The sequence below is a fragment of the Antennarius striatus genome, chromosome 13, assembly GCF_040054535.1.
Source record: "Antennarius striatus isolate MH-2024 chromosome 13, ASM4005453v1, whole genome shotgun sequence".
Taxonomy (NCBI): Eukaryota; Metazoa; Chordata; class Actinopteri; order Lophiiformes; family Antennariidae; genus Antennarius; species Antennarius striatus.
In genome coordinates this window covers 6,500,727-6,518,838 of record NC_090788.1, presented here as the reverse complement: position 1 = coordinate 6,518,838, position 18,112 = coordinate 6,500,727, and the positions used below count along the sequence as shown (strand labels likewise).

The 18,112-nt window shown below is 41.2% G+C and overlaps 1 protein-coding gene across 1 annotated transcript in view; it reads left to right on the top strand.

Annotated features, from left to right (window-relative positions):
* Positions 1 to 141: 141 nt before the first annotated feature.
* Positions 142 to 18,112, top strand: part of gabra3 (gamma-aminobutyric acid type A receptor subunit alpha3) — an 83,692-nt gene continuing 65,721 nt past the window's right edge. The window contains exon 1 of the mRNA XM_068331793.1: positions 142 to 594. The gene's annotated coding sequence lies outside the window, so the exon portion shown is untranslated. The remainder of the gene's footprint in view (positions 595 to 18,112) is intronic.

Here is an 18,112-nt window from a genome sequence, read left to right as displayed (position 1 = left end):
TGTCAGTCGCGGCTGGACCTTGGGCACCTGCGTCAGTGCTGGAACCCCCCCATCCCCACCCCCACCCCCCTGAATAAGTGGGCCCACTCACTGCCTTTGACCGTCCGGGAGGTTGTCGTGCATTAACGCACAGTGGGGGGGGAAGAGAGGAAAGAGTTCCGTCCAGCTGCCGAGAGCATCACAGACGAGCGGGTCCGTTAACGCACATCCACCGCATGTCCACGCGGTCACTGATCCGTGTGACACATCCGCGCTTCTAAATTACCCCCTCGGGTTAAGGGTTTGCCCCTCCTGGCAAGGCACCAATCTCAGATGGGTAAAAGGAGGGGGGCGGGAAGGTTAGTTTGAAGAGGGCAGAGCTTTTCGAGAATCGACGCTGCTTTTTTTTTTTTTTTTTTTTTTTCCCTTAAATTTTTTTTTTTTTCACACCGCTGGAAGAAAAAGGTTTCAAATCTGGTGGGCAACAACAGCTGAGCGTCGGAACAAACATCAGAACCTCAAGAACTCCGAGGGCGCTCCAGAGAGAGAGAGAGAGAGAGAGAGAAAGAGAAAGAGAGAGAGAGAGGAAAACAGAAGACCCCCGTACTGCTGCTGGTGAGCTTATTCTCCTTCTTTCTTTTCTTTTTCTTTTTCTTTTTTTTTTTTTTTAATGTAAGTCAGTACCTATGGTATTCGTGGTTGTTGGTTTGATGGCTGTCGATTGTGCTCAATGGCAGTGTGTTCATTCACACTGCTACAACTGGCTGTTTGTGCCGCTACCGCAGTGTAATTGATGGTTTAACAGGTCTCTCTCTCGCATGAGGAGGAAGGATGCTGGTGCTGATGAGAGGATGCTGCATGCTCCACTGTTGTCTGCTCTCATCAACATTTCGTCGGGCTGTTCAAAGTCCTGTTTTTTGGGGCGCTGCGAGCAACAAATGCGCTTTTCTTTTATTCAGTTCAAATGATGACTGTGGTTAAAATATGTATATTTTTTTTGCCCATCTTGACTTCTGAGAACAGTCAATCGGAAACACGATGCGACACCATGGCAGGAGCGGTATTTGTTACTTTCCCTTAATGGCCAATTAAATGTCGGCGCGTTTTTTTTTTCCTGGTCATAAAAATCCGCACCTACGCCGTAACACCACCGTCATGCATGTTTCTTTAAAAATATATATATTAAGTATTACTATTATTATTATTATTGGCTGAGCATGTTGGAGATCACAAAAAAGCCATCGCAACCGGTGAGAAGATTGTTGAGCCGAGGCTAACTTAACCTTGACTAAACCCCCCCTCCCTTTATCCTCCCTACCCCTCCTCACCAGGGTGACCATGTTATGGCATGTATGAGTTAATATCCCTACGCTCATGCATAACAGCACCTTAGAGCTTTCTGTAAACCAGACCCTAATAAATTGTTCAAATCTTCTATCAACATTTTCCCGCTGCAGGACCAGCAAATCCTCCCTGAAAGAATACCTTCAAATTAGGTCAACAAAAAATAAGACATGCTGTCTGAGTTACAGTTGCTTTGTTGTTGTTGTTGTTGTTGTTGTTGTTTGCTTCCATAAGAGAAAACAGTCACATGCATGGGCAACACATGGTTTCCACCTGGGAGAAATGGAGAGGGTTTCAAACCCAAAAAAACCAAACCTGGGGTTTCTTCACACAAAAGTCGAGGTGCGAGTGAAAGTGTGTGCACAGGTGAAAGAGCAGACGTCAGATCAGGAGGAAAGATGTCTCCTTAGTCTTAAGCTTGTAACTTTCATGCATCTCAGCCGGTCAGTGTCAGAGGCCAGGCTGTAATCTTATTTACTGTCCATCAGCCAGATCAACCTTACAAGTCATATTTCATTCTGAGGAAGATGTTGTTCTGTCCACGAGGTGCTTCTTGTCTGTCACGTCCGAAGACTTCCTCCACTGTACGCCACATATTCGTGTTTCCACCACACCTCTCATTTGATGTAATGCACAGTCATCTGTAGCTCCTCGCAGCCTTTCCCCCGCCGCCGCTCAGTCTGCTCGCTGCATGGCTCATAATGTGATGACTCCCTGGACTCAAGAGTGTGACCACATCTAAATGACTTTTCTCTGCCAGCTTCTTCATCTGTTGAGACATACTGAACAGAGAACCCCCCTCACACACACACACACACACACACACACACACACACACACGCACACACACACACACACACACATCCCCACCACCACCATCCTTTTTTTTTTTTCTTCTTTCTTTTCACAGCAAATGGCTGCTCAGATTTATTGTCCAGCAGGGAATGTGTCATGGTGAGCAGATTTTGATGAGGACAAAGGTGTTACCATTTGCAACAGTTACAGACGGATACGTTGCGGCTTCTGTGACTTTACTAACCGGCTCCCGACTGAAAAGGCGTGATTACAGGATCTGTTTGTTATTGCTTTTCTGTGAATTGCACATGCAAATGCAGTTTAATAAGACGTGCAGCGACGACGAGGGAAGATCGTTGCAGGGATTAGCATTTCTATATAGTTCCTCGAGGCACAGCGAGGCATGATGCGGTGAAATGCCGGGCATATCGAGGGGGAAGCACTTTTTTTGTTGCTTTTTTAGCAGGAGGCAAATATTCGCCCTATAAATGAAGGTGCGTGTTGACAACAGCTTTGGAAATGATTCATCATTGTAAATATTAGTGTTACTCTTCACTACAGGTTACATCTCCTGTTTAAAAACACACACACACACACCATACACACACAGTTTCACAGATAAGTTTACTGAGAAGCTCGCTGTAGGGATGTCAGCGTGCACCGAGAACGGCCATGCAGCTCAGGGAGAGCTGAGACTAAGGCACGTATGATAATGATAACAGCTGGCAGGAGGTAATCGCAAGAGCTCTCTAATTCTGTCGAGGTCTCAACCAAGATCATGTCAGTCATGACCAAGACACTTTGACGGGAAATTTACAGCTTGACTCTACAGGAGTTAAGATGTGGAGACGTGGAACAATGCAGGAGAACAAGAAGACAGTGCTGGTTTAATACAGATAAGAAGAGTTGAAGGCACACTCACTTAATTTATCCGGCACAGGCAAACATGATTCTCAGAACGAAGTGAATAAATTGAATTTTTTAAGGTTGTAGAGTCCTTTTGCATTACTGAGAATTTTCAGCACATTCCCTGCTTCAGTAAGTACTCTCTGTCTTGGTGAGCTCCTATCATTTATGCATTTATGTGCAGGAGAGGGATAATATTAATCACTGAAGCACAACTCCCATAGGAGTCGCATCATAAGTCACTTCTGTGGTTATTACACTTCCTAACTTTCAGATCATGCATGTGAATTGTTGCCTAAAAATTCTCCAGATTATTTGAATTGAAGTGTTCTAGTAGGAACAGATGACTCATGACAAGAATGATCTCATGTGAATGCACAAACCAGTCATTTAGCTGCACAGTTTATTTTTGAAGCAAATTATGTGCTGAGCAAATCACTGGAAATCATGAGCTATTGTTTGATGAAATAATGTTGGAGCTCGTGCCACAGTTGCATAATTAAAACTTTCAAACTGATGTTAAAAATTCACTGGCATTAATTACAAGTATATTTCTTCCATTTAGGTTCTCGTAGTTTACAGCCTGTCGTTAAAATAACTATAAGGATAAAGAAAGAAATTCAAATTTCCGCAACACTGCATAAGTTAACACACAAGACTCTAAACAAATTAGTTCTTCCTCTAACCATACATTTGCTCAGGATCCATTTCAACCACAGATGTTCATGTTGTGTTTCTCACACTTGTTGTTTTTTTTTTTAACATAGAAAACAACCAGAAGAGCAAAAGCAAGAATTCACCTACCCAAAATGCATTTAAATGATACTTTTCCACATATATATGAATAAAATCACTTGGATTTTATATTTTGGATTTTATAGAGTACTTTTCAAGCTGTTGAAAGTATATGTATCTAAAGGATGAAGACAATCAATATTCCCTTGCTCTCACATATTTTCATCTACTCTATGTCTTCAAGGATTTACTGTGACCTTTAAGGCTGACAGTCAAAATCTCACAAATGTCAGAACCTCCTGGGAGCCTTAAACATTGTGTCAGGATGTGTTTGAGAATCTCCTAAAATGCTTGAGATTGTCTTATTCACATTGAAGAAAATGAAATGCTGTATTTAAATTCCTAAAACATTTAGGAATAAGGTTACCTGATTAGGAATTGCTCCAGTCATGCATTAATTGGACAAATTTGCATAAAAAAGGAAGTAACACCTTTAATATTGGACTTTTGATTGAAGTTGGTAGAGAATTAAGAGATATTCAGGCCTTAGTAAAAAAAAAAATAGTAGTCAGTTTTTTCTCCCTAGCCTAGATAAGCAAAAACAGTTCTTAAAGGTTAGCAAACAGCAGGTGCATATTTTATAAATCAAGTTTTGTGTCATCAAGCGCTTATGGAGACACCGAAGGTGTTTTTAAATCTGCAAGCACACTGGAATGAACAATTAAACCATTAGGTGGTTGCATATCCTCCTGTATGCAATCCCAGACTTTTTTTTTTTTTTAAAATCCTGTAATAACTGTCTGCCTCTTTGAAGTCCAGGTAGTCATCAACACATCATGTGGGCGATTTCCCTGACATTGTAATGATAATGCTTTGGCTGCTACTTTTGTCACACAGTACAATGCACACAGCTGTTACCTCTGCAAAAAGGTGTTTCTGGCTGAAGATGCAAAAGAGATGCTTATTGGCACCCGACAGTCCTGATGGGTTTCTGTGACATTGAGAGGAGAGAGAGGCTTAATTGTCTCGCTAAGGGTTTTTTTGTTTTTTTGTTTTTTTACGTGCATCTGTTTTCTCTCCTATAATAAATACTCAGTGCCAAAACCAAAAGCTTTTATGAGAAGCACTGGATGTGCAATTTCCTCCATCCATCCACCCACTTTCTTATTCAAGGTCAAGTCACAGTAGGAGCAGACTATGTAGGCTTTTTCTCCCAGACAACACTTTCCATTCCTCCTGCTGAATCCTGAGGTGGTCCTATGCTAAATGAGCCGTGCAATCCCTCCAGCGAGTTCTGTGCGTCCCCTGGGATCTCCTCCCAGTTGGACATGCCTGTAAAATCAAAACTTGATGCTCCATATACTTCAACTGGTTCCTCTCAGACAGCTCCTCTACTCTGAGCGCTCTCCAGGTATCTGGACTCCTAACCTCGTCTCCTAGGTTGAACCCAGCTGCTTGATGGAGGAAGCTCATTTCAGCTGCTTGTGATCTATTTCATTCAGTCAAGCTGAAGAACATACAGTATGTGAGGTGTGATGCGAGAAGTATGAACATAAAGATACTTCAAGTATTTCTAGAAGCAACAATTTAGCCCAAATGCACAGACAGATAAATGTGGCCTCTTATTTGGAGGTGGTGATTTTCCTGTTGGTTCATTCTCCATTGTACCACAAACTAACCCAGTGTGATACCCTAATAACCAGAACACAACTTTCTGGGAATGGGGACCATCACCTTCATGATTTGCCATTCACTCTAAATGAGTACATCAAATAGGTATATTCAGCCTATAGCACCTCTGGGTGAATCTTATGAGATCTTTTCCCCCAAGAATTATTTTACATGTCTCACAGGTTCCACATGAGGACCTGGAACATTTCTGTGAGGGTTTTGCATGTTCTCCCTGTGTCTGTGTGGGTTCTCTCCAGGTTCTTCAGTTTCTTTCTGCCACCAAAAACATGCACAATAAGCGAGTAGGTTCCTTTAAATTAGACATAGTGTGAGTATAATTGGTTTCTTTGTGGCCCTGCAATGACCAGAGTGGTCCCACTTCAGTTTAAGAGATAAGTGGATGTTATATGTCTTTGGATTCTGGAATCTGTCAGGCAAAACAGGTATTTTGAACTTTAATTTTCACATTGCGCAGATCAGATGGCTAATGATTCAGCTTGTGACATTAAACCTTCATGCTGTCTCAGTCTGCTCTCTAATGCAGTATAAGCAGCAAAGCACAAAGACATTCTAGAGAGTTTTTTTTTTTTTTTCTATCAAGGTTGCATTGCCATGCTTGAACATGGTGTAGGTGTGATGATGGCTGTAGAAAAATATCTTTGAAATGCACAAGGGGATTTATAGTTTAAATTATAGCATGACTGGGTCCTGTCAAGAGAAATAACAACAAATAAAAATAGATTGTGTGCATTTGACACAGGGAATCTGTTAGTCAGCCTTATAATGACTGAATAACCTAAAAGCCTTGATTAAAAAGAGGGAGTTGTAAGAATAAATGTAAAATAATCAGATCAGATAAAACAGCAGGGATACTGGAGGAAAAACATCAAAGATGTTTTATAAAGACCTTAATTGCGATGTCACAATGCAGGAAGCTTGTTCAAAAGCTCTGAACCATGACAGAAACAACTCGGTCACCTTTCCTCTCTGACCTTGACATCTGTCAGCAGGCTCCTGTCTGAGAATAGCAAGCTGCACACAGGCGTATAAAGAATCGTACTTTCAGACAAAAGCAGTTGTCAGGTCATTCAAAGATTCACATTTTAGCAGCCATTAAAATCAACGAGAAACAGGTATCCTTTGTCAAAAAAACCTAAAACAGGGAGGAATGCGGCGTTTTTCTCTTTTACAATCCTTACTGGAAAAATTGTGAATGTGCTGTGGCAGTGTCGTGGTTACAAAAAAAGCAGGCAGTCAAGTGTTGAAGAGTTGTGAGTGCTTAGAATGTCATTACAAGATCATTTAAAGGGTGTGTTGTTTGGGTTTGGGGGGTTTTTTTTATCTCAAATGTTATCTCAAATCCCAAACAGACCTACTACTTTATTATATTTCATAGAAGACTAGGGATCAGTATGATAGATGCAATTTCAAACCTTAATATTTTGTAAGCAAAATATGGTATAACCTTGTTGCTACCAGGATGCTAGAGGAGCTTTAATTACAATAATATTGCATCTTGTCTAAATATGTACAGTGCAGACAGTAACCTCGGTTTGTAAAACATTAAAAACACCTCAGCTCCTCACATTAAGATAAATGCACTCTGCAAACTATTGGTACTGTTGTCAGTGTGGCGACACGATTTGCGAATATCTGAAATAATTTGTTATGCACAAATAAAATAGATGCATAAAGAGCCAACAACACCACAGCCACTGATGCCAGTCAGACGGGAGGTTGAAAGTAGGTTTTGTGCTGTGATCAGCAAGGATGCCGTCCTACTGCAATACCGATGAGCTGGACGACCATCCTTTGGTTTTGCCTCGATGTATATCCGTGAACATCACACACAGACTAGAGGACATCTCTGTCATACTTTGACACTCACCTTGGGCGAGTTTGACTTCATGCCAAGCATGTGAGCACGGCTCTGTAAAAGGACAGGATGACGTGCTGCAGCAACTCGGACGGAGTTCCTGTAAATCATTCTACGGGTCACCTTGATGGACGTGGACTTTTTATCAGAACGGATTTCAAATCATTCATTAAATCTAAATTGGAACCAATCAAACAGTCTCCAACAAACACCAATCTTTGTCTGGTGCACCTTTGCTTTCTGTCATTTGAAATTGCCAGATGTTCTGTCAGATTCAACGTTTTCAATCTGTATTTGAAGTTTGGCCCCATATATTACTGTACATGTATCCATAGCAACGTAGCTTGTGCATGACCAGTATTAGCAGTACCTTCCCTTGACCGGCTATGTATTTGTCTTTTTTCTGTTAACTGAGGGGGTCCAGATCTGTCTTCCATTCGATCAGCTTCCCTGTCTTGCCTTCTGATATTTCCTCATACATTCCTCATACAAGACATACATTCAATGACTGACTCCAAATCGGATGTCACTCCCCATTTTGAAAACATTTAACTGTTACACCTGACTCATTTGTCTTGTCGGACATCTAGTTTTAGAAAGATATAGTGGGACCTCAATCCCAAAACAATTCATTTCTCTAGCTTCCAGAACTCATTGGATAAGCACCTGTGGATGATGGATGCGTCCACATCCAGTCATGTCTGTGTGTGATCAGCTGCTGTCCCATGGGCTTTCATATCATCTGTTCCTGTCGGCTGTTTTGCTCCTATTTTCACTGCAGATGACAAATGTTATCAAGCACACACACACACACACACATTCACAAACTGGAGCGACCCATCTGTCTGTGATTAGTGTTGTGTGTCGAGTTACGGTAAAGGTTTTCAAGAGGCAACTTTGCCTGTTCTCCATTATGAATGAAGGAAAGTAAAAAAAAAAATTAAAAAAAAGCAGGACTGCCTGAACACAACCGCCACAGAAACAATTGTTGGCATTTCAAAAAAGCCTTGAAGTCCATCAAAGGAAGTGCATGAACACGTTAGTCTGTGCTAAAAAAACCCCCAAAAAACCCACTGATTATTAAAATGACAAACAATGAATCATTTATCAACATTTGCATCAATTAAATTCTGCCAGTGATGAAGTGATTATTCAGTTGCTTCAGCCGTAGATTCATCAGGCTCTGAGGTTTCTTCTGTTTTGTAGTTATGTCTAATTTGTTATCATGTATTTAATTGGGAATACTCTTTGTGTGTCTTTGTTTTGTCTTGTTTTTTGTGCGTGTGTGTATCTTTGGCCTGATATTTCTAGTATATTGAGTTTCAGTTGTGTCATGAAACAGGCTTAATAAAACACATCGCACAAAAGGAAGACACGTTAACTAATGATTCAATATTCCCGGCACTTGTTGTCAGCACGTAGGAAAGGGATGTCATGTGTTGAAAGATTTTACACTGCAATTATTATAGTATTTTCTTATTGTTTTTACTACGTAGATCCCAGTACTGCTCCTTGCTCTTGTTCTCGAAAACATGCCTTTGAAACACTCTTTCAACTCATAGGTGGAAATGATTAGAGCTGTTCCTCATGAACTGAAAGAACTCACTACAGTGTTTGGAGCATCAGCTGTTCTTTTATTTGAAACCATACTGTGATCTTATTAGTTTACCCCGTATGAGCGGGACCAAAATAAATGAAAGCTACTTCGTTTTTCAGAGATTGATATACTCTCAGTGATGAAGTCAGAACTTGATTATGATAAACTCCCATCTCAAGCACATTCATTTCAAAATAAAACACCTCATATATTGATTTAGTAGGCCATCCAGTTGAAAGACAACTTGGAGTAAAAGGAATTGAACTGTTAATTCAAAAATAATTCAAATGTAAATTGCCTGAGTATGGAACAAAAATAATTATCTTGGTATAAGTCAATAGGGCAGGGGTGGGGCCAAATAATTACAAAATACAAAAAAAGCATCTTAATTACGTAGAAAGTGACAGATGTCAAATGAAAAACATTACTTGGAGATTTAAGGGCGTATAATAAGAAGCAACTATTCAGATATTCATTGGTAATTTGTTTTAAAATGGTTTGCATTTAAGACCATGGGAATGAAGTTGTATATTATAGAATTGTTTTCTTATTTCAAAAGGGTTAGACCCATTCCTATAAGACATGTTATCATCTGAATCATGAATGTTTCTGTCCACTCTACCTGTAATTTTATGAAGATGTTTTTTTGAACAAGTGAGTGACTGTGTTTACTTTTTCTTTACTTTTCTTTAAATTTTCTCTACGAATTATTATTATAACTAATCCTGTATAGATGAACTCACAAAGAATAATTGTATTGGTGTTTCATCCGGCTCTTCAGTCAAACTCTTTACTGTGATCGATCTGTCAAGGTTAATGGAACCAGTTCAAAGTTCAGTGACGCTTTTCAAACTAATTACTTGTTTAACTCGTAAACTGATTGTTGCACTGAGGTTGAGAACAGCTTGGTGACCTGATGTAAGTTGTGCCACGCAACTCTTCTGACAAAGATGTCAATACAGCTCCACTTGATGCATGCCGATTATTGATCCAGTGTGACTTACGTGTGGTGACAGAAATAAAAATAATAAAAGAAATAACAATACCTAAAATTTAATTTTCAACAACTCCATTATTGTGACAAGAATGTTAAATATGATGGTGATTTAGTCAGTGCTGAACAAATTATGACGTAATACAGTACAAAGCCCTTTATGGATGTCACATCCATGCATATCCGGTACTTCTAAAACCTAAGCAGGATTTCTACTGTACGTGATATATAATACACTGATACTCATGATGGCTGAATTGCACCAAATATGCCTGACTGCTTTTCAAGTCGAGTTACATCGCCTCTTATTTAATTACAGGAAGCTGGTCAGTGACCACATGTCCTGAAACACGCTCACCAGCGTGTTCCGAGTTTGCAGCAGCACTGGTGCTTATCTGCCCCTCACACCACCGCTCCTAGAAACACAGTAGCATGAAAAATGCTCAACTGAGTCTTGCTCACCCCAGCGGCAGTCAGTCACTCTTTTTGTAGTTATGTTCATCACGGCCGCTGCCCAACCAGCGAGCTCCACCAGAGTGATAACTTGCTGCACCAGCAGTCAAAGCTGCTTTGATCACCAGAATCACTCTCACCACAGTCTGTCAGCCTGTGCAGGAGCTGCCCACTCAGAGCACCCACAGTTATCCTTGTCACAGATACCCAGTCTCTCTCTCTTGCCACTTTTGGACTAATGCAGCTACACTCTGAGTAGCCAGCTGCACCGGGCAACTGTTTGCCCCGATCGTGCATAGACGTAGCAAAAGTTGTGGATACGTGTGCCATCCAATCCAGGGACACGCTTACCTCAGCCAGAATCAGTCATGCTCACTGGAGTGCTACACAGCCTGAGCAGCTGGTGCTATATGCTACATGAGACAAAGCTGCCATAGCTGGAGTCACACATGCCAGAGGCACCCTCACAGCTGCCATCATTCATACTAAGTGGGATCTTACTGGCCACACAAAAATCCCCAGCAAAAAATATTATCCACAGAGACTCATAGCAGCACCCAAAGCTGATCACAGCCTTTTTCAGTCGCACTCACCTCGTTCCACTGAAGGGAAAGCTGATTACTATCAAGACTTGGGGAAAGGTAGCTTAAATTGGTGAAGGGTACTCAAAAAGCTATGAATTTATTTATGTATGTGTGTTACGGGATCAAATTTAAATATGTCTTCAATCTATCTGCGTGGTGTAATAAGAAGGTGATGAAACTTGCCTATAGATTTATAGAATTCATATTTGCAGCATAAGGTCTTTTTTGATGCACCGTATCTGCACTTCAGATAAGATTAAATATTTCTTGCAAGCCTAATGTATTTCAGGGAAGAACACCATCAGTAATATTCTTCTGTGTCAAATGGGAAAATGGGTGGCCAACTCTCGCCTGTGGCGCACACGCCTACATATCTGGCTGAATGACGATAAGTTAAACTGTGAATTGCCTCTTTCAAACCCAGTCAAATGGAGGCATTTGTTCAATATAGGGACGTTTATAAAAGTGCATATAGTATGGCGGAATCAACTGCTTAAATGGTCCGATTACTTGCTTGTTCTCTCTGTTCAGCCGTCATTTCATACCCTGATATTCTGTCTTTCCAGACTCCTCCAGAATGTATGCTTTTGCAAACAAGGATGTTTTCAACTTGTTTAAATAAAGTGTTGTTTTACCTCATTAAAGCCCAGTGTAAGCAATATTAAAAATATGCACATGGTATTATCAGTTAGAAGCAATTGACATTGATTCTCATAAATGAAACTTGTTTGTTAAGTGGCTTTGAAAAGAGGGCACCTTAAAGCCTGTTTTGTTGTCGTGTGAATCTTAGAGCCCTTCCAGTAAGTCTTGAGTGGGAAAGAACAAGAGCACTCTTTCAGATCTTTCAGAAGCAGCAAAGGCAAGCCCATTGAGCTTCAAGGTGAATCGGAGCATGGATGTTTGATTTATGGTCCAAATTATTCTGTTGGGCCAGTCGACTATGCATGTGCTGAACTCTCTCTCTCTCTTTGTATGACTATTACCTGAGTGAAACCTTGCATTCCAATTACAGAAAGCCATTTAGCTGTCACTCACATTAGTAATGACTACAGCTTCTCTTTACACAGACTCACCGCCATGCCCATGAATGCCTTGTATATTAACGTGATCGATAGCTAAAGATCGAGCCACTTCAGAGTCACACCGTAACGTAAGATCTTCTGTCCATTGTTACTGCAATAAGACCTACTTGAATAGAACAACCTTAAAAATAATGTGATTTGTGAATTCTTTGCCGTATGCATGTTCTTGATTGGTTTTGTAATGTGCAAATCCAGACTAATCATAATAGTCAACATTTACTTTGAGGTGTAAGTCAGTGTTGGATTGAGCCGACATTTAATTGGCTTTTTCTCATATCTAATGTTGATATTTCAATGAAAGGACTCAGGAACTGCCTCCTAGTTTTACCTGACATTTAGCATTTGAAGGATCAGAGTTCTAAATGTTTTAAGGAATCATTGGGGCCAGTGTCTTTACTAGATTGGGCCTGAAACCTAGCTCTAACCCTTATAGCCTCTCTTCAAGTCATTAAATAATGTTTAACATGTGATTTCCCCTCCTTGTTCTCCCTCCTCAGTTAATCTTAAGGCAAATCTCTACCAAATGCAAAGCTGTATTACATTCAAAGTCGATGCAAAGCTATAAAGTGAATAAAATTTCCACAAGTTGACACAAATGGTGCAAGATACATAGATGGAAAAGCATGGACTTCGAAAAAAAAAAGTGCTTTCCAGCAGAGTACAGCCATGTTGTATTTCAGGAAAATCCATCAATGGTCAACAAGACACCTAACAACCACATCTCAGATCGAAGACTGTCGAAAACACAACTTCCTATTCTTTGATCAGCTCATTCATCGTGGGGTAAAGATTTGTCATGCCCCAACCAAAAAGACAGTCTCCAGTGTACTACATATGTTCAAGGGCAACTCTAGGTAATGTGTCAAGCTGATTCTCAGGAGCCATAGCATCTAGAGTTCATGTGGAAAGGCATCCTCCTTCTGAAGCTCTCTCTGCAATAAGCCCCATTTACCACCCACTCCATATTTGATTGGGTACACATCTCGACTAGCCTAATAATCTATCCACGCTAAATGATGAACAGTCACTGCAGCGAGAGAGCAGGGTTGATGGAAGAAGTGTTTTTCTTCAAAAAGTAACACCAGACTACAGCATAATGACCAGCTGGATAAATGAAGACTTTGACCTTATGGGCCCTCAAGAAAAGACACAAAAATCAGTGTAATTCATCTTCTGGGGGTCAGAAATGTCATTACAAAAATTAATTGGCAATCCATCAAAGTTATGGGAGATAGTTAATGACGGTATTGAAGGGGTTGACCGACTGACATTCCAAGACTGCACTGCTGGTAAGGAATCGTGTAAGAGGAAGGCCAGTAAATGAAGATGTGGGAGAAGCTAGCATGCTCATGCACAGACTGTCATCATCTCAGGAGCGGTAGGAAGTGATGTGGAGCATTTGATTGATGGCAATGACATGGATGTCCCATTTGAGAATAAACAGCCCATCTCATGTTCTTACATGAACAGAGACGAGATGTAGTCAGACAGATGTCTGCCATGTCCTCTCTTCTAGTTTCTTCCCCCGTTTCTCCGCTTACGTGAGAGGATTATCTTGTGAATGGGCTATCGCATTAAAGCATCCATGCTGTTAGATATTCCAGACTCTGCTAGACCCTAGAATGCTGTTAAGGACAGACAAGGTTAATGGACCAACAATTAAATGCCCAATGATGCATTTCCCCTCTCTTGAAAGTTTCAATATCATTAAGTTTATCTGAAGTGCTAACGACCTTGTGAATTCTTTGTTCAAACCTGTTTTGTACTTTCTCTGATCAACCAGGAAGAGGATGCCATTGCAGCCCTTCATTTGCTAGCAAGTCTTCCTCTTATATATAACAGGAAGGTATATAAAACAGAATGATCTGAGCCACGATGTCCTATACAGTACATTAAATTAATGGCTCATTAGTAAAAGACCTACATTTCAGAGTATTTTGGACGAACGGTGGGAAAGGTGTTTTTCACAGTGCCTAAAAACCCCAATGTGACATGGAGGGTTCAGCTCATTAACAAAACTAGGATGTGTGAAGTTTTAAATCACAGAGCTGCTGTTGCTTCTGGGTTGAAATGGCTTGTTAGCAATATACTTTATGAGACACTAAAAAAAAAAATGAACACAAACGTAACCTTCGTCATAATTTATTGCTTCTTGGCTTAAATCCAGCATTCCATTGGAAACAAATGTGATGGAGCAGTGACTCAGTGTCTCGCATCAGGGCAGTTTGTTTGAAGTTGAGCGATGGATTTGAAAATGACTTTACACCTAATTAGCTTGATCACATAACAGCATCATGAGTTTTATATGATTTTGATTACTTGCTACCATGTGTGCTAAACATTTTGTTGCTAAACAGTGATTTAATAAGAAAGACTTTTTTTTACAGTGAAAGTCTGCAATCGACAGGTTAATCATCCAACAATTATCAGCATGCAAACAAGTGGAACATGCTGTTAACCATGACAAATGCAGGCTGCCCTGGGGCTCATTAGTGACCATTCAAAAGCACTTCAGGTCTGTTTTATCAAGCGATAACTTCAAATCCACTGGTCTGATTTTGACAAAACCTGAAGATATCAGGGGGTTTGTTCAGGTCCACTGGGGCTTGGCGGCTTTTAGCAATGTGCTATCCTAATCCTGGTCTGTCTTTTTGTACAGCATCAAACAAATCACAGGAAACTCCTTCATATTTTCTCTACTTGCAGTGTGGCATGCTGTATCCATTTCATGCGTGTCAATGCCACATACATTTTTATTCCCATGGCAACCTCTCAGTAGTAGGCTACTATTCTGACCTGCGGTATGATTTCCTGCTCACAAATGATTTGTGTATGCGTCATTGAACAGAACAGCCTCACATGTGTGTCCATGAAAACAGCCAGAAAAAAATCTGAAGGGAAGAAAAAAATATTCTCCTGTGCCAACTTGTTAGTCACAATTTATTAATTTGTGTAAAATGTCAGCTATTGTAAGCAATAATGTGTTAGGCCACAAATATACATATATAGATCCCTCAACTGATGCTTCCTTTCCACTATCATACCCATGTCCAGTGTTGTTCACATTTTCCATATAGGGGTAACTTTAGTACATACAGTAATTTTATCAAATTAATATTAATAGGGCGACACAGTGGTACAGTGGATAGCGCTGTTGCCTCACAGAAAGGCGGTTCCAGGTTTGTGTCCCTCTCTGTGCATGTTCTCCCAGTGTCTGCGTGGGTTCTCTCTGGGTTCTTAGGCTTCCTACCACCTCCAAAAACATGCACTTTAGATGAAGTGGCCACTGTGAAATTGCCCATAGGTATGAATGTATGCGTGAGTGTTTGTGTATGTCAATGTGTGACTGTGCGGTGCACTGGCGTCGTGCCCGGGGTGTCCCCTGCCTCACAACCCCAATCGGCTCGGATTGGCTCCAGCACCCACGACAACAGACAGAAGCAGGTACAGAAAATGGATGGATGGATGGATTAATAATATTAATCCATCCATCCATCCATCCATTTTCTGTACTTAATTAATATTAATTTAATAGGTTAATATTAATTAATTTTAATAACTATAAAAATACAAGGGGGGTACTATGATGCAGTGGGTCGCATTGTCGCCTCAAAGCAAGAAAGTGTCGATTTCAAAGTTTCAATTTCTTTTTGTTCTCCAGATGGCTGCATGGGTTCTCTCATTTCCTCCCACTTCGAAATACAGTGTGTCTTCGTTCCTCGCGGTTAATGCGTTCCAGGAACCACAGGAGATTAACAAATTCCGCAATAGAGCTACAAACTTATTATCTTATTAGTTAAGGTAATTTAAACGTTGATGAACTCTCTCTGTATTACCTTTTCCCACACTCTATCGACTGTTTGAACACGTGAGTCTGAGACTGACGGGACTAGCACACTTCCAGATGCTGTCAGCCAATAGAATGCGCGTACGCTATCATGTGGCTACCTGCCAAAAATCTGCGATGAGGTGAAGTCACAAGTGTTGATGCACGAATGCACGAGGGCGCACTGTGCATGCAATTCAGGTGAATAAATCACTTGAAATTGTCCATCGTTATGAGTGTTGGTGTGAGTACTTGTTTGCCTTTCGTGTGGCCCTGAAATGCACTGACAACGTGTGCTGGGCTGAGTAACACACAGTGACACATATGAGACAGCATGTCAGCTGTTAATCTAATCACATGTTAATTCATGTCAGGGTTGTTGTTGTATTGATTGCCTCAGTGATCATGATTGGTAGTTTATTCCACATGGGGATGGCTCTAAATGTCACCAGTGGCAGGCCGTGCATTTTACACCTAGGCCTTCAGTGATTTTCTCCTTAGTCAAACGTGAATAAATACATCCCATAATACTGCAAGTGGTTCCCACCGCTACCACCAATGTAGCGTCTGAAGCTAGAAATCGAAGGTGTGATGTTCAATGATGTTAGTGGGTATGCTCCACAGGTAGGATGTGAGCTGGAGGAGAAGGAGAAATTCTGGTTGGACTTTTATGAAGTGATGCAGAGCATAATAAGAAGTGAGAGAGATATCATATTTGTAGACTTCAATGGACATTTTGGTGCAGGAAACAGAGGTGATGAGGAGGTGATGGGCAGGTTTGGCATCCGGGAGAGGAATACAGAAGGGCGGATGGTAGTTGACCTTGCAAAAAGCATGGACATGGCTACAGTGAATACTTTCTTCCAGAAGAGGCAGGAACATAGGGTGACCTATATAGTGGAGGTAGGAGCACACAGGTGGACTACATCTTGTGTAGGCAGTGTAAATTTAAGGAGATCAGTGACTGCAAAGTAGTGGTAGGCAATAGTGTAGCCAAACAGCATAGGATGGTGGTGTGTAGGATGACTCTGGTGGTGAGGAAGATCAAGAGGGCAAAGGCAGAGCAGGATGAAATGGTGGAAGCTGAAAAAGGAAGAATGTTGCATGACTTTTAGGAAGGAGTTAAGACAGGCTCTGGGTGGTCAGGAGGTGCTTCCAGATGACTGGACAACTACAGCTAATGTGATCAGGGAGACAGGTAGGAGAGTACTTGGTGTGTCATCTGGAAGGAAAGTAGATAAGGAGACTTGGTGGTGGAATGAGGAGGTACAGGAGTGTATACAGAGGAAGAGGTTAGCTAAGAAGAAGTGGGACACTGAGAGGACTGAGGAGAGTAGACAGGAGTACAGGGAGATGCAGCGTAAGGTGAAGGTAGAGGTATCAAAGGCCAAACAAGAAGCTTATGATGACTTGTATGCTAGGTTGGACAGTAAGGAGGGAAAGACTGATCTATACTGGTTGGCAAGACAGAGATAGAGATGGGAAGGACGGGCAGCAGGTTAGGGTGATTAAGGATAGGGATGGAAGTCTATTGACAGGTGCCAGTAGTGTGATGGGAAGATGGAAAGAGTACTTTGAATAGCTAATGAACAAGGAAAATGAGACAGTACGAAGACTAGAATGGTTGGCTGTTGTTGACCAGGAAGTAGCAAATATTAGTCAGGATGAAGTGAGGAGGGCATTGAAGAGGATGAAGAGTGGAAAGGCAGTCGGTCCTGATGATATACCTGTAGAGGTTTGGAATTGTCTAGGAGAGGTGGCAGTAGAGTTTCTGACTGGGTTGTTCAACAGGATCTTAGATAGTGAGAAGATGCCTGAGGAATGGAGGAGAAGTGTGCTGGTGCCCATTTTTAAGAACAAGGGAGATGTGCAGAGTTGTGGCAACTACAGAGGAATGAAGCTGATGAGCCATACAATGACATTATGGGAAAGAGTAGTTGAAGCTAAACTAAGGGCAGAAGTGAGCATTTGTGAGCAGCAGTATGGTTTCATGCCAAAAAAGAGTACTGCAGATGCAGTATTTGCTTTTAGGATTTTGATAGAGAAGTACAGAGAAGACCAGAGGGAGCTGCATTGTGTTTTTGTAGATCTGGAGAAAGCTTATGACAGGGTGCCCAGAGAGGAACTGTGGTATTGTATGAGGAAGTCTGGAGAGGCAGAGAAGTATGTTAGAGCAGTGCAGGACATGTATGAGGACTGTAAGACAGTGGTGAGGTGTGCTGTAGGTGTGACAGAGGAGTTCAAGGTGGAGGTGGGACTGCATCAGGGAT